Below are 15,076 nucleotides of genomic sequence, written 5' to 3' on the forward strand. Positions count from 1 at the left end.
TCAAAGGTAAGATTCCGAAGAACTGCTTTAGATCAATTTGATATTACAGCAAGAAGGCAGAAGTTCCTCAAACATAGGGTATATGATATGTTTCAAGAAAAAATAAAACCAGAATACATATCAGGGTGTTAAAACTATCGTTTAAAATTCTATGGATCGAAAAACCTTAATAGCATTTTGGAGTTCAACGACTGTCGTTATGAAAGAGTAAACAAATATTTATCATTATGAGTAACTATTCTTCTTCAATTGATGCCGCTGTAAAGAGACAGATTTTACCGAGGCGCCTGAAATTTGATGTTGCCACAGATAAATTTTTCTTTGGCAAGAATCCTGCATTAATTTTATATTTTTATTTTTCCTTCTTTGAAACCTGTAAGAAATATTTTCAATTCGTGATATGAATATTATTTCAAAGTAATTATAGCTTAGTTTGATTTTTGGCAGATTATTTATTGTTCTGGCTTCAGTCAATACATGCTTGTACCAGACACGATGTGCCAGTGATTCTGGTTGGTGCCCATGCTGATAGGAAGTCAGAGGAGGTATAAAAATTCCTTATTATCACCAAAAGTAGCATCCTCTTATCTGAAGTCGTTTATGCAGTACGAAATTACTATTCACTATAACTGATATTGATTCATGGCCTAAATTCTCATGTCTATTCAAAATATGCTGACATGACAAGGATTTCTTTTTATTTCCATCTTACTTTTGTACTCGGCTGTAGTCTCTATTTATCTGGCATTAAATTACCTAATAGACATTGAAGGAGCAATAATGAATCAAAAGATCATACTGACAGTGAGTTGCATAGACACAATTAAGTAAAGTGCTCTGCAACATATCATGTTTTAGAGAGTGAGAGATGTTAATCAAATTGAGAAAAATACACTACGGTCCATGAAGTCGTTTCCCATTCCGTAACATCAACAGTACCATAGCGACAACAAGATCAGTGTAAAGTAAAATTGATTGAGTACCATTTTCTAACATGTATATTATATCTTTTAAAGGATGTGGATGCATTTTTTGCAAATGTCTGGAAAATTGTCTCTGAAGAAAATCGATCTTTGCTTCATCGACTCAATATTGAGAGAACATTTCCCATAGGTTTTGATAATAAATACCTTACAATGCCTTCAAAAATATTGGACACTATCTACGAAATTGTACAAGAATAAAACTCTTGGGGTGAAGATCTGCCATCATTCTGGGTTCTTCTTTTATCTAGGTTGACGGAAAAAAAGCTGAAACTTTTCTATCTGAAAGAACTTCAAACTTGGCCATCTTTAGATATGAGCATTTTAGAGCTAGAGGATTGCCTGAACTTTTTTTCACGAAAGAGGATATCTATTGTTCTTCAATGAATCTCGGCTTAAGAAAATAATTATTTTTGACATTCAATGGTTTGCTGATGCCTTTAAACACATTATCACAGAACAACCTTTACACATTGACTGCAGCCGAACTTTAGCTGACCAACAGGTTGCTTTTCATACAACAGGGGAACTTTCCATCGCATTGCTTGAAGCAATTTGGGAGTTGCAAGGAAACGATTACTTGCAGTACAAAGAGGATATTATTGTTTATATGGAAAGACTAGGAATGATGACGACCATATCACACAACAGTGAAACTGAAACCTGCCTATTTTCAAAGGGAACATATTATGTACCTTGTATGAATAAAAGGTCATTCAATGTAGAACTGTTTTAGAGAAACTTTTCAAAAGATCTTATACATTGTTTTCGATTTAAGTTTTTGCCAGTTTTAATTTTTCATCGTCTTGTAGTAGCTTGTATGTCTCTTCGCAACTGGAAGCTAAGTGTAAGTGGACAAAAAAAAACATATTTATCAGTCAGCTGCTGCTTTTGTGTATGAAAGTCATCATATCATTTTGGCAACAACAGGAAATGATATTCAGGTACAGGTATTACGACAGAAACCCGAAAGTGTTGATCAGTTGGTTGTCTTTACGGTTCTGGATGAGATTTTAACTCTTTTAGAAAAATTGCCAGTTTTATCTCATCAGGGCAGCCCTAACAAAAATTACTATAGTAAACTATAGTTAACTATAGTTTACTATAGTTAACTATAGTACCAAAGTAAAAACTTTGGAACTTTGATTTACTATAGTAAAAACTTTGGAACTTTGATTTACTATAGTGAAAACTTTGGAACTTTGATTTACTATAGTAAAAACTTTGGAACTTTGATTTACTATAGTGAAAACCCTGGAACTTTGATTTACTATAGTAAAAACTTTGGAACTTTGATTTTCTATAGTAAAAACTTTGGAACTTTGATTTACTATAGCGAAAACTTTAGAACTTTGATTTACTATAGTAAAAACTTTGAAACTTTGATTAAGTACGATAAATCCCGTGGAATTATGTTTTTGATTCCCATTCTTTACATTTCATATTTCAAGTTTAAGATTCATAAAAGCTTTAGAGAACATTTTAAAACCCCGACCCCTCCTCTAAAAGAATAATGTACAAGATATGAATTTTAATGTAAAGGTTGTCGCTTGCGCCGATAAGTAAGCAATATTTATTTCAATGTATTTAATCTTAATGTTATGCAGATGTAACGCAAGTCTTATTTATGGAGAAAAAATAATATATTATAAAAAAAAAATGTGTCATTTAGAATCAAAATATCCACTTCATCAACTTTAGTCAACAAGTATTTTTTTTAAATTTATAAATGTAAATATTGCATTTGAATTATCTATTTTGTATATTTAAATAAAGATGTACAACAAAAACCAGCCCCAACCAACTCCATATCCACCCCCTCCCCTAAAACGGCTAAATAATAAAAAAAAAAATAATAAAAAAAAATACATAACTTGTTAAACTAATAAAAAAAAAAAAACTTTGAAACTTTGATTAAGTATAGGGAAAACTTTGAAACTTTAATTAACTATAGTAAGAACTTTGGAACTTTGATTTACTATAGTGAAAACTTTGGAACTTTGATTTACTATAGTAAAAACTTTGGAACTTTGATTTACTTTAGTGAAAACTTTGGAACTTTGATTTACTATAGTAAAAACTTTGGAACTTTGATTTACTATAGTTAACTATAGTAAACTATAGTTAACTATAGTTTACTATAGTATTTTTTTGTTAGGGAGTCTTTGGATTTTCGGATTTAAATGCAAATTTGCAAATATTTGTGATGACTCAGAGAAGTCTTTTATTGATCTTGGAAAATTAAACGATCAAGAAGGCAATTTATATTGCGAAAGTTGCCATGACATACATTGGCTTATTGAAGGGGGTATTTTGACCAACTACATCAGATTTCTTGAGGTGAGATAATTATCAAACTAACTTTATAAGTATCATTCTTTATTATATGTACTAAATTTGTAATGGGCATATATCATGTCTATTAACGTCATGTGATTCATTGTGTAGGACAGAAGTGAACTTCTTGCATCCAAAAAAGACCAGGAACAATATAAATCAAAGGTTACAGAAAAAAGTGTCACAGGTAATGCAAAATGCAACATTTGTTTAAAATCATGTTGAAGTTAAGGGGAAAATGCATAAGGGTCTAATATTTATTGTCCGGTTTAATTTTCAACTTCAATTACATTTCAAGAATCCAAAAGAAACCAAGAACATCTGAAATCAAACGTTGATGAAGAAAGTATGACCGGGAAGACAAAATGTGATACTTTTTCCATGTTTTTATCCACGGTTAACAGAAATATAGAATTTAAATGCTCATATATACATAAAAATAATTTTCTACTTGAATTGCATTTCTATAATCAAAAAAAAAAAAAAAAAAAAAAAAAAAAAAAAAAAAAAAAAAAAAAAAACATAAACGTCTGGTTTCAAAAGCTGCAGATAGAAGTGCACAATCCAATATATTTTAATGCATTGTCCAACAGAAATAAGAAATGTGTTGAACAAAATATGGAGATAACGAACAGTACTTAAGCTCAAAGAACGAGTGCACTTATGGGCCCCGATAAGATGTGAAAAAATGAAATATCAGATTAATAATAATTTTTCATCTCAGGTCATTAATTGATATCTAAACCGTAAGATTCAAAAAATTTTATCGCTAGTATTCATGAATATACAAAGAACAAAGCCATACAATGTGGTAGGGGTCAGCCCACATTCGAGATTTTCTATAGTAAATCGAGGACGGTCATTCATTTCAAAGCTTTTGTTTTCTGTCAGCCTAACGTTGTACAAACTTGTGCAAATGACAAAAAACGCATTATACATTTATAAAACTTGTGTGAAAGTAGGAAATTTGTACAAGATTAGACTTGTACTTAAAATATTAAAAATCTTTGAAAAGTTCAATTTTTTCCCTATAGCAAGCGAGAGCAATTTACCTGTATGACCTATGTTGAACCCACCGGTGGAATAAATTATTTAAAATACCGGTACCGGAGTTCTACCCAGGTAAACATTCCTCAAAGGTGCTCACTGTAAAAGATAGTCACGTTTTGTATCATTATATCGAAGTCGTGCTGCATATAGAGAAGTTTGTATGTACATGTACATGTGTATTTGGTTTTAGGAACACGGGAGGGTTAGTAGAGTTTAGTGTCGTTAAAATGTCATCATACATAAAAGCGTCAAACATTTTTAACATTCATGCAAGACAATGGTACCGGTTTTGAAAGCTACCTAAATACACCTTTTTTCTCATTTTAAAATTTAAAGGAAATAATGTATTGTAGTATTTCAAATGCAAGCGTGCAAATTTCTTAGTTTGATCACTATGGCTACAGGCATATATACAACTTCATTCGATTTTTTTCTCAGGTAAAATAGCGCAAGAAGTATCATTCGGCAAACGCGCCCGTCAATGATCCACCATCAGATTGTTCAAGTGTCCGATTTAAATGTCTCCTCCCCTTGATTTAAATAAACGAAACTCAAAATAGGTTCGATACGACTTTTCCGGATTTGGGGTATCTATATAGGCATTTAAAAATCTTCATTTGTTTCAAATCCATGCTGATTCAGGTGATGTTTTAACTTGATTTTAATTAGAAATATACACTTTTATTTAACTTTTACAAAAAGAGAACAATTTGGTAATATATTCTAAAGTAATACAACACTGAAAAAGGGCCCATTAAGCATTGCTTAAGTGCACATGCCCTTTCATTGAAAATACAAAAATCAGGAGCAGAGCAAACACGGAATAAGCATCTTCTGTCGGCCGGTCGCACCCGCCACTTAGTTCAATGTCATGATCGGGCAAACGAAAAAAGTGTAAACAATTCCGTGTGTAAATAATAACCTAACCATTAGTACGAAAATCGTAAGTCAGCATTCGACTTAATCATAGATTGTATTTGCTGACAAGGTCATTGTATCGAATGAAATATGGAGATAACGAACAGTGTTCAAGCTCATTGTCCATTCAAACAATACAAATCATGAGCAGAGCAAATGCCAACCTCCAAAAACATCAGGGCCGGGATAAGGTGCCATGGAGGAGTAAGCATCCCCTGTTGACTGGTCACACCCTCCGTGTGCTCCTTGCCATGAGTGGGAAACGGAAAATCCCTACAAATTTCAGTGTGTAAATAATGGTCTAACAATTAGTATGAATTGGTATGAGTCAGCATTTGACCTAATAATTGATTGTATTTGCTGATAAGGTCATTAAATTGACCACAGAACTTGCAAAATGATTTCAAACGAGACTGTTGATATCCTTTTTTCATCGACCTGTTGGTTAACAGGTTGCCTCGATTTAGAAATTGATCATACGTAGAGCATGCTCTTTAGCATCGAATCAACTAGGAGACATAAACCCAATATGCAGGTGATAAGGGTATATTGCTATAAAAGGGAAGATGACGATAGAAAAGTTGAAGTCATCACGTTTATCATAAAGCTTTTTTGTAAGGTTACTATTAACGTCTTTTACTAGTAAAATATCCAGATATGAAACAGATGTGTCAGAATATGTGGTATCTTTTATCTCAAGCTCACCGCATATATCCTGTCAACATAAGAATGGAAATAACCATTGTTAATTGACAAAACGTCGTCGATATATCTAAATGTCGAGTTGAAGGCCACAGCAAGTGTTTTCTTCTTTTTACGTAAAAAAAACATTGAACATATTCTGCTTCATATGAATACAAAAATCGCTCTGCTAATAACAGGGCGCAATTGGTTCTCATGGGAATTCCAATTGATTGTTAGAAGACTTGGTCTCCAAAGACGACATAGATATTGTCAATCAGAAACTCGAGCATCTTTTCAATGTTATTTTCGGAGTACTTGTGTGTACAATCAGATTGTTTTTTAACAAAGTAATTTTACAAATGACCAATAACAAGGTAAATAATTTTACGAGTTCCATCTTTATTGAAAAAGCAGCTGTCAACGATGTCAGAAAGTCGGGACTTTAATTTATCGTGGGGAATAGTTGATTATAAAGTTGAAATTTTTTTAACTTTTCAATCGTCAACTTCCCTTACATATGCAGCAATATACCCTTATCACCTGCATACGGGGTTTATATCTCTCAGTTGATTCGATACGCAACAGCATGTTCTACGTATGAAAATTATTGACAAACAAGTTGATGAAACAAGAATATCAGCTGTCTCGTTTAAAATCATCATTTCGTAAGTTCTATGGTCGATACAATGATTGTCAGCAAATACAATCTATCATTGAGTCAAATGCTGACTGACTTTTTTCATACTGATGGTTAGGCCATTATTTACACACTGAATTGTCGACGTCCGTTATTTTTCGATCATGACAAGAAGCGTACGGCGGGTGTGACCGGTCGGCAGGGGATGCTCACTCCTCCATGGCACCTGATCCCACCTCTGTTGTTTTTGAGATCCGTGTTTGCTCTGCTCCAAAATTTGTATCCTTAATGGACTTTTGAGCTTGAATACTGTTCCTTTTCTCTATATATTTCATTAAGAAGTGTTAATCAGATATGGATACTTAAAATCACCAAGAAAACTCGGCAGGGGATGCTCACTCCTCCATGGCACCTGATCCCACCTCTGATGTCTTAGAGGTCCGTGTTTGCTCTGCTCCTATTTTGTAATATTTAATGGACATTTGAGCCCGAATACTGTTCGTTATCTCCACATAATTCATTTTAATGTGTATATTGAGCGCTGGGGGCAAGTCTAAAATTTACTTGTAAATATTTATGAAAACTTCAACTTACCCACATGTTTCTAACCTATTTTTCCATTATTTATGTGGCAATATACTTTTGTCACATGCATACGTGATTAATGTCTCACAATTGATTCGACACAATTTCTAAAACGAGGCAGGCTACTGACAAACATATTAATGATACAATGTTATCTAAAATCTCTTTTAAAGTCATTTTCGCAAATTCTATGGTCGATACAATGACCTCGTTTGCAAATACAATTTGTCGTTAGGTCGAATATTGTCTTTCATACTAAATTGTAATGCCATTATTTTTATACTGGATTGACTACATATTTCTCAGTTTACCCGATCACGACAAAGGACTAACAGCGGATATCAACGGCCGACAGTATAGACTTATTCCTCCATGGTGTTTGATCCCACTTCTGATCAAGGATGAAATTACACCATTCTGTCGATGGAATGGTCACTAAAAGGTCACTGAAAAGAATCTTTCCCGTGATCTTTCAGTTATTATTCACTCGACTGATTGGCAGTACATTTCAGTGGCCTTTCAGTTATCTTTCAAGTGTATCTTTTTATTAAATCTTCGGTTTATTTTTTAACTAAGAGATTTTGTTTCACATTTTTCTATTATGTTGGTATTAAATTAATCAAATTGAAGAATAAAAAATGAAAAGGGTGAATTTAAAAAAAAAAGTTTGCGGAATCCCGGGGTTGAACCGGGTTCCTCCCTGTTGATAGTCTGTGAGCTTATCTTTTTAGACCACGGCGTCTTGATACAAAATAGTGTGACTGAAATCAATAAATTTGTAGAAATCAGACTAGGACACCTAGGTCAACTGTTGTATCGAGGAACTTGGCGATGTGTATATATTTGTATACATTTTGTATATTCTATGTTAATTGGGCGAATTTTGGGGCAGACTGATTAATTACACAACTCTTCGGGATGATGACAATTCTCGGCGACGGACACTTTTTTTTTAAGAATTGATTCAAGATAAATTTTCATCTATGAGAACGTTGTAGACATCTCTTTCTAAAAAATTACGTAAAATGATTTTAAAACGATATCTTTTTAAAGCTAAAATATCATGTGGTTTTAACTATTAAGAAACAAAATTTACAATATTAAGTTTCTTTTTCAAGAGGCATAAATAATTAAATCTCTCTATCCTTTCACTGCGAGATATTTTCATGAAAACTAACCGCATTAGACACTGCGTTAGATGGAGATAAGAACAATGAAAAACTATGAATATCAGAGCTGAAAAAATATGAAAACTTTTATCTTGTTTATATTAAGAGCATTTTGACCGATATCATTGATTTTTTTTCCAGATTAACTGATTGTTTGTTCAGTTAAAAACTTACAAAATCGAATATGCTTTTGAAAATGTTTATCACTGATTATGAGATTTTACAGAAAGAAAAAATAAGACTATTCTATTTCAGTTACTTAAATTCTGATAAGAATTCTGGATCATTATTTTTTCCTTTGAATAATTTTCTTTTCTGAATCGATTTCATGCATGTAAAGTCATAGAATATATATAGTTCATGTCCTAATAAAATTTCTTCTGATTAAGTACAAATCTGACCAGATAATTTTGGAGATCCCAATACAACAAAATTTATGAAAACTTAAGCTACATGTGTTGTCAAAACAAACAAAAAACAAACAAAAAAAAAACCAAAAAAAAACAACAAACAAACAAACAAATAAACAAAAACAAACAAACAAAAAAAACCCAATAAAAATACTTCATTTTGCGTGTATATTGAGGATAGGAGTGGGTTTCCTTTGCAAATGGGTAAGTAAAAGTGAAAAATTGCCCTGTTTCATTTTCTATTATTGATATATCTAAGGATAATGCATTGTTTAGCTAACATTATCACCTGGCGTAGCACTTATGTGCTACCTTGAAAAATAAAGAATGCATGTCAGTAAAAAGCTTACTTACTTATTTTTTAAGCATTTATGGCATAGGGTATAAAAGATTATATGATCATTCCGTGTCTAATGGCTTTTTCTTACCATGTATGTCTACTCTTGCAATATCTGAATAAAGTTTAATGAATTGCATCATAAACGGTCAATTGGTAAATATTATGCACAAAAGAATATTAATGATTCTGAATCACCTAAATTTAGCAACAAAGCCATAAAAGCATGTTTCAATCCCCAATAATTGCAAAGGGTTTGAAAAAATAAGCCCTGCTTTAATATTCCTCTACTGCTGTTTGTATATCACAGCATATCCGGTTTTAGCCTTTAGGCACCTACCTAATTTAAAAAAAACTTAAATATTCAGAGGAAAGAAGGACTCTCTTCAGAAGAACTGATAAATACTGTTATACAAAAAAAAAAAAAAAAAACCACCCCCCCCCAAAAAAAAAAAATTCCAAAGACGTACATTGTAGCTGGTAACCTTCAACTTGGTCATTTAATAGTCTTTCAACATAACGCAAACTGGACTGAAGCGACGGAACAAGAAAGATAAGTGTATTGGAATGCACATTTAATAGTATTTTTTAATCTCATCTGAGCCAAAAGCTCAGAGTGAGCTTTTCTGGTCGAATAATACACAGCGTCTGTCTATCTGTCCGTCATGTATCGTATGTCGTAGATGTAAAATTTTCACAATTCCAAATTCTCTCCCAAAAACGGACTAATTATAACCAAATACCCAAAGCATTCTTTGGTAAAGGAGATTCAAATTTGTCTAGATGAAGGGTTATAATTCAGAAATGGTGAAAATGTGGTGAATTCCTTTAAAATTTTCTTATTGAGAACCACTGGGTCAGGAAAAAACAAAAATAAGATTTCTTCTTCTTTAATCAATGTTAATTCTAATTTTCTAAAACTTTGATCCTTTATTGTGGCTCAGAGTGGCTATGATTGGCATAAAATTGAAACTACACAGCCTGAGAATGGTTGTATATCAATTTTTTAATCATGGCTGTGCTCTTCTTGAGAAAAAAAAATAAGGATATAATATCCTAATTTTTTTCTAAAGAAGAGCACAATCATACCCCTCTGAGCCACAATAAAGGATCAAAGTTTTACTTAGGAATGCATGGGAGAAAATATTCAAAATCTTTTGCAGAACAGCAGGGTTATTAATATTTTAAGATACTTATATGTCAATTTCTTGGGTAGTGCAGATGAAACTTTGTTCTAATCAAGGAACCTAGGGATAAAATGAGTTCATGATTAGGGAACTCAATTTTACATGGGAGTAAATAGAGAAAGAAAAACTTTAAAACTCTTCTCAAAAACAGCAGGGGCATAATGAGTCATATTTATATGCAAGTATGCTCTAATAGTGCATACTCAAATCATTTGTTAAATCATTGCCCTGAGGGTAGGGTGGGGCCTCAATAGGAGATCAAATTTTTACATGGGAATATATAAGAAAAATATTTCAAAATTTTCTTCTCAAACACTGCAGGGTTTTATTGGTTCATCTTCAAATGCAAGCATTCCCCGGATGTGCAGATGATGATATTTGGATGGAGATACCCAGTGGGTGAAATAGGTGGGTGGGGTGGTTATAAATATTTTGCATAACGAGATAGTGAGAAGGAATAAATCTTAAAAGGTTCAGTGTGTCTCAGGTAAACGTAATGATCAATTGGTTTATCTCTGTGAAGGAGGCCTGAATAAACTATTTATCTATAATATTAAGTCATGGAGGCTACCTATGTTAGCTGTATTATTACCTCGGGTAGTAGCATCACTTCTTGTAATGTTTGCAGATCACTTACGACCCAATGCCTTTTATATTGTAACATATGTACACGAAGATTTCAGACGTCATTAGAAAGATTTTCAACTGCAATTTAAATTTAACAAACAGCACTTGATTGTATGAAAGCTGCATTTGATTTATAAATTGAGATAATCAAAAATATTATACTTTGCATGTAGGATAGACCTGAAATTGTCATTGAAATTTTCTTTAATTCCTACACAAGCAATGTTATGATCTGCTTTATTATGTTTTACCTCTTATAGATAAAGGGACAAAACCAAATTCCGAGAATTTTGACATTTCTATTCTGTATAATCTTTTGCGAAACACAACAAAAATAACTCAGAGGGGTGATTGGAGAGAGAATTTGCGTTCTGAAGACATCTCTCGAAATGATGATATAGAGAGGGTTTATAAACACAGAAACAAGTCTGCAAAAATTAAGTCAAAGGAAATAGGACATGATGAATTTCGGAGCCGATGGTCAGATTTATCAAAGGTAATAATTATAAGCGGTTAAAATCGATGATAGTTGAACTAAGTAGCATCAAGCACACTTACTGCAATACGATTATGCATTAGTGAAAGGAAATGATGTTTTAAAAACCAGAAAATAAATATTCATATAAAATTCAATCCTTCACCTTGTATCTAGTTCATAGATCCGACACATAGGATATACAGTGTTGGTTGTTGGTTTTCTAGTGCTCTCTCTCTCTCTCTCTCTCTCTCTCTCTCTCTATATATATATATATATATATATATATATATATATATATATATTCCGTCAACAAAGTGTTGGAAAGTAAAATTAATCCAGTGATTGATATATACTAGACGAAGAGATACCTGTGATTAAAATAGCAAATACGTTTTGAATTCCAAAATCTAGACATCTGGTTCCATCCTATTGTTCTTTTTCAAATAGAACATTAATTATTGTAATCAATATGAAACATTTTCCGTACGATCATAATAAAACATTGTTGATTAACCCTTTCAGAAAACAATAGAATTTGCCTTAATAACGATACTTTGAGCTCTTACACAGAATTTTTGTAGTTTTAGAAAAATTAAAGGAGTTGTTTATATTTTATAATAAGGACAAAGTTGTTTAATGATTTCCGAGTTTTATCTCACTTTCGAATCATTTTTTGGTCAGTCTGCATATTTTCTGAAACAATAGCACCACCATTTATTTTATTTCATGATTATATATATATATATATATATATATATATATATATATATATATATATATATATATATATATATATAAGTATCCTCTTTTCTGGAAGATATATATTTGGTGAGGGGGGGGGGGGGGTAAGCCAATATCATTTGACTTGTTTTGCTAAACTTTATGCTTTTGTCTCCGTAAGCAATGTAACTTCAGAATTTTTTTTCTAATTCAGGCTATTATAAGGCTGAGCGGAGGAGCACTGAAACGTAGAGTGGAATTACTGTCTGAAGAGAATTTGGCAGACAATTTATACATTCCTGGACAGTAATCAAGCAACAACAGGAAAAGTCGGAGACATTCTTAAGTGGGATTTCTTCAATTATGGAAAAAGAAACATTGAAAATCGGGCAAACATTCGACATATGTGTACTGTACACTGAAGGAAACAAAATCAGTTTAAGAAATACAAAAATGCTAAATCTTAAACTAGAATTATTTAATTTTTTAGAGGTGTGTGCAAATGTAAATATTTAGAAATATAACATGCAATCATGAAAACAGAAAAGAATTTTCAAGAGCATCTTATTTCAGAGCACAAACTTATTTGAGAGGGAAAGAAGAAATAGAAATCATTATGCTTTCATGCACACAATTAACACAATCGTACGATATGTTTGTGCAAATGGTTGCAGAAATACCTGCTAATTTAACTAGGAATTGGACTATGCTCCATGAAATCTTACGGAATTTCACATAATAAATATTGATAAAATATTAAATTATTTATCCCATGTCTTTTACTTGCAAAAACATCCACAAATTTATAGTAAAATATATTCCTTGTATTTTTCTCCGCATGTATTTCCCTGAAACGAAGCCGCAATTTTCTGGCTACAGCTTAAATCGCCATTGAGTCGCTCACGTGGCGCAGTGGTTAGAGCGTTCGCTCTAGAGTCGCAGAGTAAGGAGTTGATATTTACGTCGCGGGTTCGAATCCCACTGTGGGACGTAGAGACTGTCCTTTGGATGAGAAAGCATAAACCGAGGTCCAGTAGGTGTCGCAGTAGGTGCTGGCACGAAAAAGATCCCTCACTGCTCAATGGACCGAAGTGCCGAGCATAGATCAAAATTTGCAGCTCTCCACCGACAAGTGGCGGCGTCTCCATATGAGTGAAATATTCACGAGAGGGAGTTTAAACAATAAACAAACAAACAAAACAAAAAACGAATCGCCATTGGTATTTTAGGAGATGTTATGATACATGTATTCAAGTATAGAGGAGTATATATATATATAATTTATTTTGTTTATATTCTAGCCTCTGATTGGTTAAAATCCAAAAAGGAACACAATTTTTTTCTGTTTAACCTGGTTTGGTATGGGGAACCCCCCCCCCCCCCGACAACCAGCTGAATCATCTGTATCCATACAATCCTCTCACTTCCAGTCCTCGGGATTCATGGAAAATTCCAGATTTTATAAATGTACCTTTAACTTCAAACAATAATTCAATTTTACCACATGTAAACAAACAACAAGGTTGCTAGGCCTATGTATCAGTTTTTAACTCCCCTCCCTTCCCATCACTTCCGTTATTACGGTTGTATTATTGAGCGCCAAATTTGAACTACTAAAAAGCAAAGAAATTTTACACCAATAGTTATTTAATGATTTTAAAATTAAATTATAAGGAATGACTCTAATTCTTTACGCTGTTTTGTAATCTACTTCGCGGATTATAAAGCGTAAACTGACCCAAACCAGGTTATAGGTTATACTCGAATAATTTGGCCAAGAATTAGAGTCACTCCTAATATGTATATATATATATATATATATATATATATATATATATATATATATATATATATATATATATATATATATATATATATATATATATATATATATATCTGATCGGTTTGCTTGATAAGTAAGTTATTAACAAACAAGTTGATGAAACAAGAATATCTGCAGTCTCGTTTAAAGTCCTCATTTCGTAAGTTCTATGGTCGATACAATGACCTTGTCAGCAAATACAATTTATCATTTGTTTTTCATACCAATTGTTTGGCTATTATTTACACACTGACTTGTTGATGGTTTTTCCGTTATTTCCCGATCATGACAAGGAACACACGGAGGGTGGGACCGGTCGGCAGGGGATGCTCACTCCTCCATTGAACCTGATCCCGCCTCTGATGTTTTAGAGGTCCGTGTTTGCTCTGCTCCTAAATTTGTATTGTTTAATAGACTTTTGAGCTTGAATGCTGTTCGTTATCTCCACACATTTCCTGCTATCACATGCAAAATTATATTTTACGATATTGACTTGAGTTACTAAAAATAACTGAGGGAAAATTTAAACATTTGTTTACAATGGCGAAAAGTCTTTAAAACTTGCAAAATCATACGTAATGAATTTGTTTGTCTCTTTCTTCTGCAAAGAAAATAATATAACAAATATAGTCTTTTGTTCGGTCAATCCATAAGTATATCAACTTCACAGAAAAGCATATCGACGGAGCACTTGGCGCAAAATGAAAATGTGTTATATATATATTCATATAAAGTACATTCCTCGACCTGTTTAAGTAAGGACCAGATTTGGAACTACTGTGTGCGCATTAAAAGTTTCATTATTTTGCTTGATTGTTTAAGGATTTTCTCAGTAATTTAAAACTTTTTAAATAAAACACTGCGAAATATATATTTTTTTTTGGGGGGGGGGGGGGGGGGGAGTTCCGCTGTTTTATGGTACAGTCCCTGAAACGTTCTACTTTCCCATTTTTCCGTTCGCTCACCGTTCGTTCACCGTTCGTTCAGCGTGCGTTCACCGTTCGTTCACCGTGCGTTCACCGTTCGCTCTCCGTTCACACTTTTGCGTTCACCGTTCACCGTGCGCTCGCGTTCACCGTTCACAAAGCGTTCAGCGTTCGCTCTTCGTTCCGTTCACATTGCGTTCACCTTG

The sequence above is a fragment of the Saccostrea echinata genome, unplaced genomic scaffold, assembly GCF_033153115.1.
Source record: "Saccostrea echinata isolate AGI-Se365-2 ecotype Australia unplaced genomic scaffold, CSIRO_AGI_Sech_v1 ptg000014l, whole genome shotgun sequence".
Classification (NCBI taxonomy): Eukaryota; Metazoa; Mollusca; class Bivalvia; order Ostreida; family Ostreidae; genus Saccostrea; species Saccostrea echinata.